Source organism: Hippopotamus amphibius, chromosome 4 (genome assembly GCF_030028045.1).
Source record: "Hippopotamus amphibius kiboko isolate mHipAmp2 chromosome 4, mHipAmp2.hap2, whole genome shotgun sequence".
NCBI lineage: Eukaryota > Metazoa > Chordata > Mammalia > Artiodactyla > Hippopotamidae > Hippopotamus > Hippopotamus amphibius.
The window spans coordinates 51535998-51550525 of record NC_080189.1 but is presented as its reverse complement, the minus strand read 5'-3'; positions in this window follow the sequence as shown (position 1 = coordinate 51550525).

The following is a 14528-nucleotide window of genomic DNA, read 5'->3' as shown; positions in this document are numbered from 1 at the left end:
TTTATTCCCTGGGATTTGTTAATAGGCTCTGCTGGTGACAGTTACACATTTAGGGAACGCTACAGTTTACTCTTACCTCTGTTTTAGTGTTAAGCCTCACCATTCTCCCGTGAGATGAACATGAGTATATGAGTACTACCTTTTCCATCTTTCAGATGACAAAAGTGAAGCTTAGGAAGGGAAAGTGACCGTCCCAAGCAGAGCCTGGCCTGACGCTGGGTCATCTGACTGCTAGTCCAGGGCTCTTCCCACCGCGCCACATGGACCGTGTGCTCGAGGAGCGCCCACCGGATGCAGCAAGACGCATCCGTGCATGTAAATGTACTGAGACTACACAGTAGGTAACAAAACACTCCAAATTACTAATCAGTTGAGATCTTATGTAGAAAGCCAAATGGGGATCCACACCCAGTGTCAGCTTCTCAATGCTGCAGCTGGATTGGACGAGGTGGCCGGATCCTCTCGTACTCCCTGAACCTAGCCAGTGGACCAGACGTGCTTCACCTCCCCATGCAGGCAGGCACAGGATGAGAAGCTAAGCAGATTAGAGACTAGACCAGGCCTAACAGGACCTGACCCTGCTCCACCCATTTGCTGAACATGAGAGGAAGTACAAGGTGAGTCTACCATGCCTGAATGCAAGGGGGTAGGTGGGTCCAAAGAGGGACATTGTGTTTCTCGCCAGGTCCACACAGGGTGATAAACAGCTAACCTTGTCTCCTTCTGCTGAGTCAGATAAGTCTTTCTTTTCTTCCTCTTTTGGAGAAGGGAAACTGTGAGAGTTGAGGGAGGTACTAGAAACATTGGTTTTCATATTTGCTCTCTTGTGGGTTGAAATGGAAACAAGTAAACATGATGATGGGAGACAGGATTCTTCCTGCAGCAGGCAGACTGTGAATAAGTGCCGTATAAATCGTATTGGAAGTATGAGCTGTGAGGAGACCGGATATTGTGGGCAGGGAGGCTCCATGAAGGCTTAAGAGTTGACTTGGGTCTTGAAGAAGAAACAGGAGCTGAGCAAATGAAGTCTTTCCTTGAATATCTTCTGATTCCCTGATCCAGGGTGTATGTAGTGGTTTTTAGAATCTTAGGGACTGGTTTGAATAAATCTGATACAGCTAATAGTTTACTGACCAATCAGGTGCAGCTGCAAATACCTCTTTGGTGGTTGTAATAGTAGCCCAGCATCACAAGGATGTGTGACAGGTAGAGGGTTTTGCTCAGCCAAGTTAGCTAAACAGTTCCTTTTGAGATATGCTACTTTTTATTTGCTTCTGAAATTTTCACAAGGATGAATGTTGCAGCTTTGAGGAAAAGGATTCATCATATCACCATGTACTGGGATGTACTGGGACAATGTTGGCTTGAGACAGCCAATCTTGACTTTCAAGCCTAGCCCTGACATACACGCGAGTGACCTCAGACATGTGGCATGCCCCCTCTGTGGCACAATTTTCTCCAGTAACACAAGAATGATAGTAGCATCTATTTCAGAGGGTTGTTCTGAGGTTTAAATGAGATAATGCACGAACATGAAGAGTCTAGCTCCTGATGTACACTGCATGCTTAATAAGTACAGTCTCGTTAATCATTGTTTTTATTGTTATTAATAGACCCTGAGATTCATCCTGTTGTGGAAATGATTCTCAACAGTTTTTCAGGACTAGAACTGCCCAATTGTGGCCAAAAACTTACCTTGCTTTGCTTTTTGTCATCTTTGGGTTTCAGATTTTTTTCTTTGACCTCTGGGAGATTTGTCACCTTGGATGAGAATTTGAAACAGGTCTTTCCACCTTTATTAGCATTCTGTCCATCTTTCAAGTTCCATTTCAAATTCCATTTGGGGAAATTAGGAAATGCTTTATGGAGGAGCTGGTATTCATCTCTCCCTCTCAGCTCCCACAGGTCTTTATAATTTTATTACAGCATTTATCATATTCTATCCAGCACTGTAGTTAAATACCATTTGTCTCTTTCACCACACAGTAACTTTCCTGAGGGTAGGAAGAAGAGTCCATTTATCTTGGAATCTCTCATGCACATAGTAGAGTACCTGGCACACAGTAGATGCTCAACAAATATTTGTTAAATTAGAATGATTCAAAAATTTTAAAAAGACTTCCTTATAATCATTCACTTTTCTATTTGTTCATTGATCTTTCCAACTGGGAAGGATAATTTGGGAGATTATCATGAAGCAATCTCAAGTTTCATGAACCAAAGGTAGAGTGATTATCATTCTTAAGTTTTTAATACCATTCCTTGAAGAGATGGAGATAAAGTACAGAGCAACAAAATACTGGAGTAACTATTGTTAACTGGTATTTGTGAGCTCTAACCCTGCTATTGTGACCTTAAACTGTGTGACCATCAATAAGCCCTGAGCTTCTCTGAGCCTGTTTCTCCATTTGTAAAAAGAAGGTGTTCTCTCTCTTTTACTTATAAATCTATATAATTCCTGGCATCTTTAGATACAAAGAGGAATTTTGCCATTGTTCTCAAAATGGTAAGTTGAATAGGTCAGAGCTTTTCTTTAAATCACTACTATGTCCCTAGGGCCTAGAACAGTGTCTAGCATAGAGTAGTAGCTCAACAAATACTAATTGACTAAATGAATAAACAAATATCTTTAAATGCAGTTTAGTAATGTTGAGATACAGTGTTTAGGAATAGTTTTATTCATGGCCCTCCAAAATACCCTGTTCCTGGGAGACTCATACTAAGGCAAGAAGCACACCATGGAAGCAAATATGAAAAACAGGACTTGGGCTCTACTTGATCTTTTTCTACATTGTGGCATGAGCTTCACAAGGGACCTCCTCCAAGTCAAGTCTATGTATATCAGAGCAATTAACATTTTAGATGGGACAATTCTTTATTTTGTGCAAATGTCCCATAGAATGTAAAACATTTTATTATCCAGTAGATGTCAGTACAAGCCCCAGTCATTTGTGTCAACCAAAAGTCCACCCCCAAACACAAACATTTCTTGACACCCCCTAGGAGCAGCACACACCCCCTCATGGAGAACCACTGATCTGTCCTCTGACCAGTTTAGCTTATGGATGGAGATCACTGCATGTCCTCTCCTCTTCACTGCACAAGTTTATAATCAGATATGAATTAGCCTTAGTATCAACTCTGGTCCTTCCTTGTTAGAATAATTAGACACACAAAAATTGTAGCCTTGTAGAAAGTCCAGTCCTCTACTAAGAACTGGGTTCACCCTCCCCCCCCATCTCCCAGAGAGATAATGACCAAGTCCAAAGTGATCTCATGGAGAAGCTACAGAAGGGGCTGATGTAGAATTGCCATGAATATCCACTTAATATCTACTTAGAAACCTGAACAGCCCAAGTTATAAAAACCTTGGTTGATACAGCATTTCTGGCCAATTTGAAGCCCAAATCTTCCTGATGCTGAAGATCCTTTGTTCACCTTACGGTTTTAGTTCCAAGCTAAATGGATTTCAAATTGCATCTTTTGTTGTCCAATGGGACCTGAAATGTTAGGAGTTAATGCTTCTTGCTCAGTCCTAATGTTTTTTCCATGTGGAGGGAGCTGGTAGTATAACATTCCTGGCCAGCTCCATAGGGGAGGTCTACACTGGACCACTTGTCTCCATGAATGCTGGATAATTGTATTTAATTCTGGGTAATTGTGTTTAGTTCAATGTTAGGAAACCCACTTGCCATCGGCTTGGGCCACATATTCTCCAATATCTGCCTTATCAGTACTTATAGTGATATTTTCATCTCTTTGTATTTTACCCTTTGTCTTATTTTTCACTTGGCTTATAATTTGGGAAGAGAAGAGGTGTCCTCAAACTCCAACACTAGATATGAAGCTTGATTCTTTTGCGATGGCATTCATAAACACTCTAAGATTTTTTAAAATATACATTTCCTGTGTAAAACATAGTGATTCACAATTTTTAAAGGTCATATTCCATGTATAGTTATTATAAAATATTGGCTATATTTTCTGTGTTGCACTATATATACTTGTAGTTGATCTTATACACAGTAGTTTATATCTCTTAATCTCCTACCCCTATCTTGCCCCTCCCTCCTTCCCTCCCTAGTAGTAACCACTAGTTTGTTCTCCATATCTGTGAGTCTTTCTTTTTTGTTATATTCACTAGTTTTTTTTTTAAAATTCCATATATAAATTATGTCATACAGTATTTGTTTTCTCTGAGTTATTTTGCTTAGCATAATACCCTCCAAGTCCATCCATGTTGTTGCAAATGGCAAAATTTCATTCTTTTTTATGGCTGAGTTGTATTCCATTGTGTTATGTGTGTATATATACATATGTACATATATGTGTATATATGTATATACACCACATCTTTATCCATTCATCTGTTGATGGACACAGGTTGCATTTTTTTAAATTAATTAATTAATGTATTTATTTATTTATTGGCTGCGTTGGGTCTTTGCTGCTGCACATGGGCTTTCTCTAGTTGCAGCAAGTGGGGGCTACCCTTCATTGTGGTGTGAGGGCTCCTCATTGTGGTGGCTTCTCCTGTTGCAGAGCACAGGCTCCACGTGCACAGGCCTCAGCAGCTGTGGCACACAAGCTCAATAGTTGTGGCTCACGGGCTCCAGAGTGCAGGCTTAATAGCTGTGGTGCACAGGCCCAGCTGCTCCATGGCATGTGGTATCTTCCTGGGGCTGGTATCAAACCTGTGTCCCCTGCATTGGTAGGTGGATTCTTAACCACTGCACCACCTAGGAAGTCCCTAGGTTGCTTTCATATCTTGGCAATTGTAAATAATGCTGCTATGAATATTGGGGTACAAACATTCTAAGATTTACAAAAGCTTTAGGGTAGTTAATGCTAAAGAATTCTACATAGTCTTTAGAATATAGGTTCAGCTCCATGTTAATGGCTTAACAAGGTCAAAGTCTGAGCTGATATGGTGGCAGTGCTCAGTGATGCCTGCAGGGGTCCTGGCTCCTCCATCTCTTTTCTCCATCATCCTTAATGGATTGCCTTCGTATACGCGGTCCAAAATGGCTTGCAACCAGGTTCAGCATTCCAGCAGGCATGAAGGAGGAAGAAGAAGGGAAAAGGACAGCTTTCCCTTTCCCTTTATGGGAACGTTGTGGAAGCTGTCTACATTACCTCCACTCACATCCTGGTGAAGAGAGTCTTGCCATGTGGAAGTAATCAGTAAGTACTTGCAGATTGAATGGATAGATAAGGGAATAGTTCACTGCTTAAGGAATCTATGGAATGAATTCCAAGAGGACTGGTTAAGTGGTTTTTTTGTGCCTAAAACTTCACTTATGCCCACATTGCAGGTGCGCTAACATAAATGTAATCTAGTAAATTTGGTTAGTAGAGAACCTTGTTTTGAATTCAGGTCCTAGGGCTTCCTCTGCTCACTGGCTTCTGTGTTTTGCTTTTCTTTATGCTGCGGTGATGTCTTGTTAGTATTACACAGATGCCAAAATCTTTCCTGAAACTCCAGTGGTTTTTACCACGTAGGGCAAGCCATTCTGCCGGGCTCACACTAAAGAAAAAGAAATAAACTATAAGATCAGTTTCCAGTACAGAAAAGCAGACCATCCTGGCAAAGGTTTTGAAACATGACTTGTTGACCAGCCTACACAGAGGAATCAGATATTTGGAGGTAACAGGAGAGATGATTCATGGCATGACTTCAGCGAGACCATGGTGCCTGGAACTTGCACTTGACCACATGCACATATGGTAAGACACAGGAACCATTAATCTGTCTTCACACCTCTTTCTCACCCAGAATGAAAATTGTTTTGCCTAGCAAAAGAGGTGGGCTCAGCCAAGGGGAGACACACCAGATTATGTTTCCTGAAGGATCTGTGTTGTTATAGTGAAAAGACAGCAATAATTTGCAAGGATTCCATGGGAGATCATAAGACCCCTCTAGTCCCACCATTCTGCTACTCTCAGTCATGGAAGTAGTGTGATGAAATGTAATACGTGGTGGAGGGGCTCAGGTTACTCGCGTGTGGTAGTAGTAGATTTTTTCCTCTAACATGGGAAATCTGCAATTTTTACACTGTCGCAGAACAAATGGATCCGTGACTAATGCTATACAATTTATGTAGCTAATTTCACATAATTTTCACAGTTGGTTCACATTTATGACAGTTAAAAGGTTTTTCCCCTAGCTTGAGATTTATGAGGTGGAATGGAATTTGCCTATCCACAGACCCCTTGCTATGTTTATATTCTCGAAGACCATCCGCTCCACTTTACCTATTTTGCAGGTGAGGAAATTGAGACTGTCATCAGTTTAGTGACTTGTCCAAGGTCACATAGATGCTATGTAGCAGAGCAAGCACCAAAGCCAGGTCCCACAAGTGCTGGTCACAAGCACATTTATTTGGATGATTAGGGATTCTGCATGAAAAGTGATACAATGCCTGATTCTCCTCTTTTTCAAAAGAAATAGAAACATCTCTCTTCCTTCCATGTCACCATTGCACACGCCCCATTTTGCACTGCAGCCATCCACCCAGTTGGAGGGGAGAGTTGAGGAAGCTCTGCTGATTGCATGAAGACTGATGTCTATTTCCCCAAGTGTCAGCCCATCAGATTTTACTCAGTAGGCTGGATCTCATCCTGGGGCAAGAAGCTTTCAGTTTATCATCTGAAAAGTGAAACAGTTTAAAAAAACTACAAATTGTCTCAAATTCTGACCAGTAAGAACAGCAATGTACACCCAAGCTCCCCCTCACCAATCACAATGAGCTCTTTCCTCTTTATTTCATAGCGTGGCCCCCTCAAAACATAAAGCCCCAACCATCTTAAGTCACATTCTCTAGCGTAAAACCTGAGATGCTGATTCTTGAGCAACAGATTTATTGAGAAGCTTGCTTTCTGATGAAATCTGTAAGAGAGTGAGGGAAGCAGTGTAGGTAGGGCAGGAAAGAAAGGAGGCAGCGACGTGGGTTCAGTTGGAGTCTTGCCGCAGCCTGATCTCACGGGAGGCCCTGGAGTGTGAATGGTTGTTCCTTTTCGAGGAAAAGGGGCTGGGGCATTTATACGAATGTACCAATCAGTCTTTGGTTGTCAGCCCTCCCAGGAGGGCTGGTGCAGAACTTCCCAAGCATCTCTAAGCTATACTGTCCAGCTGGCCATGGCAAATCTCTGGAGCCGGGAAGGGTGCAGCTGTGAGCTGTTAGCAGCCAATTTGTATAGCAGCTGGGGGATGGGTGCACCAGTAAGGGATTTGGGCAAGACACCAAGAGCATACACTAAACATTGCTGTATGTCCATGTCCCAGAAAAGAAAGAAAATTATAACTACTATAACAACACAAAACAAGAAGTCAGCTTTGTTTACCAGAAAGCATAATTCACAGTTCTACTTGTTCTGTGATTACATAAAAGCCACAAACAAGACACTAATAACAAAGAAAAACTGTAAACATCACCAATGGAGGGATCTGTTAGAATCATGTCTGAACCATGACATCAGGGTAGAAACAGATTCACTGTGGAACGCCCTCAATTCCAGGGTTACCTTGGCTTCCTAGTCCCTGTGATTCTTTTCTGTATTGATCACAAGTCCCCCACGTTTGACTTAAGACCTGGGCAAAGGCAGTATAAGACTCAGGGCCTGAGCAAAGAAAGCAGTTGTTTTGGAACTACCGATTAATTGGGAGAATCTGCTCAACACTGTCTTGCCTCAACAAAATTACATCCAAGGTGGCTCTGGCTCCTTCTCAAAAATTTCCTATTTTGAGTATATATCTATATGGTGACTAGCACAGCTCTTGACATATCCTAGGTTCCAAGGACAAATTTCTGCCACACTGACCCCAAAGATGAAAAGAACCTACGATATGTCAAGAGCTGTACTAGTCACCATATAGATGTAGACTCTAATCTTTAGATATCTATTTAAAGATGAAAATTGTAGAGATGAGCAGTATTTATTGAAGACAATGGATCAAATAGCATCAATACTTGCCAGTGTACAGATCAAGAAACAATTTTATGGTGTTCTCACCTCCCTTCGTTTTTTGGAAATACGGTGAATTTTTAAAAAAAATCTATAAAGTAGGGAATAATAATATTTACCCCACAGTTTGTCATGATGATTATAATGGGTAATATTACTAAGATGATAAAATTTTGAGTGTTACATTTATTTACTACAACTTATATGTGCCAGAAATGTAGTTCACTTTTCTTCTATTACTAAAAAAAATCCCCTTTCTCATGAGCCCCCGTTCCCGCTGAGAGATAAGAATGTGAAAGACATAATCTCATCAATTAAAGATTACTTGGTACCCTTTGGTTTAAGGCCATCAGTTTCAGGTCAGTATTTAGCCAATAGGTGTAGCAAATGCCCACAGGGGGTGTTTTCCCCTCTTGAGAGCCCTCTATCTTACACCTCTCATAGTCTACATGTGACACTAGGACCTAGATGTCAGTGACTGTTGAGAAAATGGTGAGGGCTTCCACAGTAATGAGGCGTCCTCAAAGTTCAATTAGGTTTTTCTTGTCTATTCAGTTAATTAAAAAAAAAGTTCCCTAGGAAAGTGGGAAAGCAAATAGAAAGGCCTCATAATTTAGTTAGTATGGCTTTTCTTTGACCCAATTCTCTTACATGTTGGATGAATTTCTTCTGCAAATTGAATAATTTTCACAAGTCAATTACACACATTCCCTCAGCGTGTTTGAATGTAATGAAATAGCTTAATAGAATAAAACAATAACTCCCAAGATGATGATGTTGGCCATTATTAAATATAACAATAGGAATTAATTATGACAGCAGAAGGGATAATTGATGATTTGGAAAATGGATTCTAAAGCTCTTTTCTATTGTGACTTCAGAGACCTTTCAAGAGTTATGTGACTTTCCGAATGCTTTTCAACAAGGATTATTAATAACATTTTTTTAAATTCCTTAAATTTGGTTAGTCCTTTATAAAACACTGTCATGTACAGAATCTTGTTTTTAATTTAGCCAGCTCTTAGATAGAGCTTGCCATGTGCCAGGCCCTGTTCGGCGCGCTTCACACATATTAACTCACTCGATCCCCAGTGCTGACTCTCTCCTGTGTGATTCTGGGTGCTCTTTTACAGATGAGGAAACTCAGGCTTAGAGAGACTGGGGAACTTGTTCTAGGCTCCCCAGCTGGGAAGTGGCAGATCGAGGATTTGGGTTCAAATTGCTTCCTGAGTCCCTGATCGTAACCTTGACACTGTTGTACCTACATCTCAGTCTTACCACCACCCTCAAAGTGGGCATGTTGGGTTCCATTTTCCTGAGGATTAAACACTCATTGCACAGAAATTATGTTATTTGCCAAAAATGTAGAGCTAGGTAGTAAGTGTCAGGGCTGGAATTCAAACCCTTGCCCACTATTCCCAAATCAGTACACTTCCTGATGTGCCTTTATGAGGCAAATTTCTTTTACTCAAAGTGTATATAACATTTCCAGAACTTTGGAGCACTGAGTAAAGAATAATATTATATTGCCTTTTGGGGAAAAAATTGGGCAGAAATTTTGAGGGCTGATGGAAACATATGCAGTTCTTTTAAATTGGAAACGTTAATTTAGGAACATAGACTCATAGAATGTTTAAACTACAAAAGATCATATTGTCTCCTAATAACTCTTATATTCACTGTGCACAAAAAAGTCCCTAAGAATTTTTTTTTTGTAGGTACTCAAAAGTATTTCTTTTTTTTTTAAATTTATTTATTATTTTTTGGGGGGTACACCAAGTTCAATCATCTGTTTTTATACACATATCCCCGTATTCCCTCCCTCCCATAACTCCCCCTCCACCCTCCCTCGAGTCCCCCTCACCCTCCCCATTCCAGTCCTCTAAGGCATCTTCCATCCTCGAGTTGGACTCCCTTTGTTATACAACAACTGCCCACTGGCTATCTGTTTAACAGTTGGTAGTATATATATGTCTGTGCTACTCTCTCGCTTCGTCTCAGCTTCCCCTTCACCCCCCGCCCCCCCATACCTCGAGTTCACCAGTCCATTCTCTGCACCTGCGTCCTTGTTCTTGTCACTGAGCTCATCAGTACCATTTTTAGATTCCGTATAGTCCCTAAGAATTTGTGGTTAATGCAGGTTCTCAGGTTCCAACCCAGGAATTCTCATTCAGTAGATCTGAGGTCAGGCTCAGGAATCTGAATTTTAATAAACATGCCCAGGTTATTAATGCTCATTTTTGAAATAGAGGAAGGCAGGTGCAGAGGAGTGAATAGACCTGCTCAGATTTGCCAAGATACTAGGGAAATCGAGACCCTAAGGTCAACATGTACTAAGTATACTTTGGTTTATTCATAATATGACATGTTTTATTTATGAAATTCCAAGATTAATTTATTCTCGTAAGAATCACAAACTCACTAATGCAATTTATTCTTAAGTGAGTTAAATTTTTCTTATAAATGAAGTTAAGAGCTACTGAAGTCTAAGGAACTGAATGTTACTGAGGTTTTGCAACTTAATATATGTAAGCAGCAGCATTTACTCTCTCCCAGAACTTAGTTTGATTAATTACCTCAACACTAATGCATGAAATCGAATAAATGCAAAACTACTTTAAAGAGACGGGATACCTACCTAGAGATCTAGAGAAAGATAGACTATAGCAAATCAATGACATTAGCCCAGCTAAGAAAGAATATATCAACAGAAGGAGGGGATCTGCTTGGAATATAAAAAAATGGTAATTGGAGAGCCAGAAAAGCTGCAACTATCCATAAGTGTGTGGGGAACAGGAAACCCTGCCTCTGCTCCAGTCAAGGGTGTGCTGTTGACCCCTTCTGGTGTGTCTACCCAGCCCATGGCCCCATTCTCTGAGCCTTCCCCACCCACAGTGAGTGATTTTAGAAGCCATAGTTGTAGTATACCACCCTACCCCTAGGCCAAAATTGATTGGAGGTGTCAGGCTCCTGACACAGAACTGGGGCAATCAGATTCTGCATCACATGAAATTGTAATTGAGATTCAAAGGCTCTCATTAGTCTCTTCTAGTAGCTTTGTATATAAAATCAGGAGTTTTTGGAGCCCAAGTGAAGAAGAGGCATCTTAAGGAGAATGCACAAAGGACATAAGATATGTCCTATGCAATCTGGGGGTTGGGGCTCAGATGCGGGTTTCCGAATCACATCTGAGAAATCTAAAATCTGTGAGCGTGGCTGAAGAGGCGTATGGCAGCAGAATTAAGTAGTATGGCTTGGAAAGTAACAGACCTCCCAGAATTCTCGGGAGGAAAGGATGCATGAATGTTTCCCAAGCCAGATGTGGACCGTGTACAAGCAAGAGCCAGCACAGGGTTGTTTTATACCCAGTCCAAAAGGGCTGCCTTGATGTGTGAAGGGAAAGAAACTGAAAGGAGATTGCTGGGTGCTGTATTAGTTTGCTAGGCCTGCCATAACAAAGTACCACAAATTGAATGGCTTAAAACAACAGAAAGCTATTCTTTCACAGTTCTGGGAGCCGTAAGTCCAAAATCAAGGTGATGGCAGGATCATCCTCCCTCTAAAGCCTCTAGGGAATGTTCTTCTTTGCCTCTTCCAGCTTCTGGTAGCTGCAGGCAACATAATTCTAACCTCTGCCTCCATCTTCACATGGTCATTTCTCGCCGTGTGTCTTTGTGTCCATATTTCCCTCTTCTTACAAGAACATCAGTTATATTAGATTAAGGGTCCACCAAAGTCCAGTAGGGCCTCATCTTCACTTACCTAATTACATATGCAATAACCCTATTTCCAAATAAGGTCACATTATGAGGTTTAGGACTTCAATTTTTTTTTGGGGGGGGGGGGGGGACACAATTCGACCTGTAACAGATACCTAGGTGCTGAGGAAGCACTCTCAGGCAACGCAGAATAGAGGCATGTGTGTATATCTTCTGTTAAGGGGATGATGATGAAATACCCCTTTTCTCCCCTCTTCCACTGCTCATGATAGCAGAGTGCTGCTACCCCATCCATAAAAACCACAAACAGACACACACAATGCTATAGGACCATTCCAAGAAGAGATGGCTGCCTTCCTTACCTCTCCTATCTCTCCCTGCTCTGACCTTGAAGGCTCAAGTCTGTGACTAGGAGAAGAGCAACTCAAGGAGAGGAAACTGAGAAAAATGGACCCAGTCTGCCTTTGACTTCAGGCTTCATGCCTGCAAGTAGGCTGAAGCTGGGGGAGGGAAGAAGTCACAGAGTATCGATTATTATGTGGCATTGGATACCTTAATTACTGAACTGAGACTGTTTTTCCATTTGAACTGTAGGACCTTTATTTATTACTTGGGAATGACCAGACACATAGGCCTGAGTCTTCATCCAGGGTCAAGAGAAGAGCCAGACAGGCTCAAGGAATTCACACTTAAGATGATAAAGAAAAACAAAAGTAAATGTTCTTAATGCTTACAACCCATGAGCCATGCCCGTTTAGCATAATATTGAGTTGGCCAAAAAGTTCATTCAGTTAGTGAATATGTGATTCAATAAAGTTCTTCATGAAAATTAAAAATGTCTTTTATTTTTACTTAAAACCAAACGAACTTTATGGCCAACCCAATAATTCCACATGATTCTTTAAATGAAGAACTTTACATTCTGGCCTGCATTTCAGTCTCCCATGAACTTGGCTGTGGTTCACCTGTGTCCCATTAACTGGTCTATATTTGATATATTGGCAAAAAACAAGTTTTTACTTTGTTTTGTTTATTCTTGGTCCATGGAGCAGTACTGATAAATACTGACATACCTAAGGTAACAAGATCTATATTTAGGTGACCTGTCTTGCCCTTTTATTTTGTTCTTTACCTCTTCAAGTCCCAATCATTCAATCACTTAATAATTCCTTAAACATTTATTGAGCACCTACTTTTTAAGCTTCTGAGACATAATGGAGAGCAAAAAAGACATTGTCTTTGCCCTCATGAATGGAATATTCTAGTGGAGGAAGAAACTGACAGGTAAATGAATATAGCCAGATAGATAAAGTCAGGTGGTAATAAAGGGGCAATAGAATAAAACAAAAGAATGATTTGGGACTCAATGTCTCCTATCAAGTGAAGCAGATTAGAATACTGTTTGTGAAAAGAAATTGAAAATACCCAAAGACAAAAAAATAAAAAAACAGCAAACTTAACAAGTATAATATTTTCCATACAGAATTGATAGTCTCATTTCCTGAGCTATCATTTTTAGAAAGAAATTCTTGATTTTTAATGTCTTCCTGGATTTCTAAAACCCAGCCATACACCCGGATTAAGATGAAGTCTGACTCTTGCATATTGGTTAATACCTAATTCTTTCTCTGGTTTCTCATTCTTACTATGGTTTCAAAATAACACATGTTAGAGAGAACTTGCACAACACAGAAAAGTAAATGAGGAAATTAAAAATCATCTCCAATCCCCCTTTATTTTATTTCTTGATTTTTCTTTATTTCCAAATTCTTACTCTCCCTCAGGGACAATAAAAGAAGAAGAAAATTAAAATGAATTTGAAACAAAATTAGCAGGGGCTGTTATTACACAGAACTTTTACTGTTATATGGTAGGAGATGTGGTACTAGAACATTCTGAATTGTTTCTGGACTTTGGATGTTTTACATGATGCTCTATGTGAAAATACCCTCCTGTTATGTTCTTTTGTGTTGTGAATTGTCACACCCTAAAAGAATTGGAAGAATCACTGAATCTAGAGCTTTCTATCCCCAAACATCACTGCAAATCATTAAAGATCTAAATTATCCCCCATGAATTTAAGAACAAAGCGGGTGAGGAGGAGGGTGTCAAACCATAATTACTATTGTTCAGGACGGAGAGGATTTGAGGAAGTTAAAATTCAGACCAGCAGTTTAGAAACACCAGTTTATAGATTAGGAGTCTGAGGCTGAAGCCTGGAAGGCTGACTCAAAGTTACAGGCCAGCTACAACCTGGAGATGGACTGACTGCTATTTAAGCTTCTGAAGTGCTTCGTGCTACCTGCTAACTTCTAACTTAAGAACTTCTTTATTTATTTTTTTCCTTAGAAACAGTAACCTTTTCTAGTTTATCTTTTAAGACTTTGGTGACCAAAGTCAAGTCTGATTCAGATGCAATGACTCGTAGAAAGTTTTACATACACTTGCTATTGTATGGTGTTTAGAAATAATTTTGGGTAATAGAGTTAATTGTCAATATGTGATGAACATTTATCCTGAACATAGAAAAATGATTTCTGGTCCACATTCCATTCCTCAGTAATCACACTCTCATACCCACATGTGTGCACGTGTGCGTGCACACACACATTTTTATTTCTCCCTTTTGTTTCCTTTTTCCTAGAAAAAAATTTAAAAAGCTGAAAAAATATCTTGGTGCTTTGGATCAATTTTCCATTTGAAATAGCTCAGCAATCAGCTGGCTGTACCTGATGGGTCCTTGGAACACTCTCTTTTATGATTTCAGATGAAAAAGGGCTACTAGAAAGAAAGTGGCAAGGACCTAAGTAGATTTTTAGGAGCCTGAAGACAGACTTGAGAATC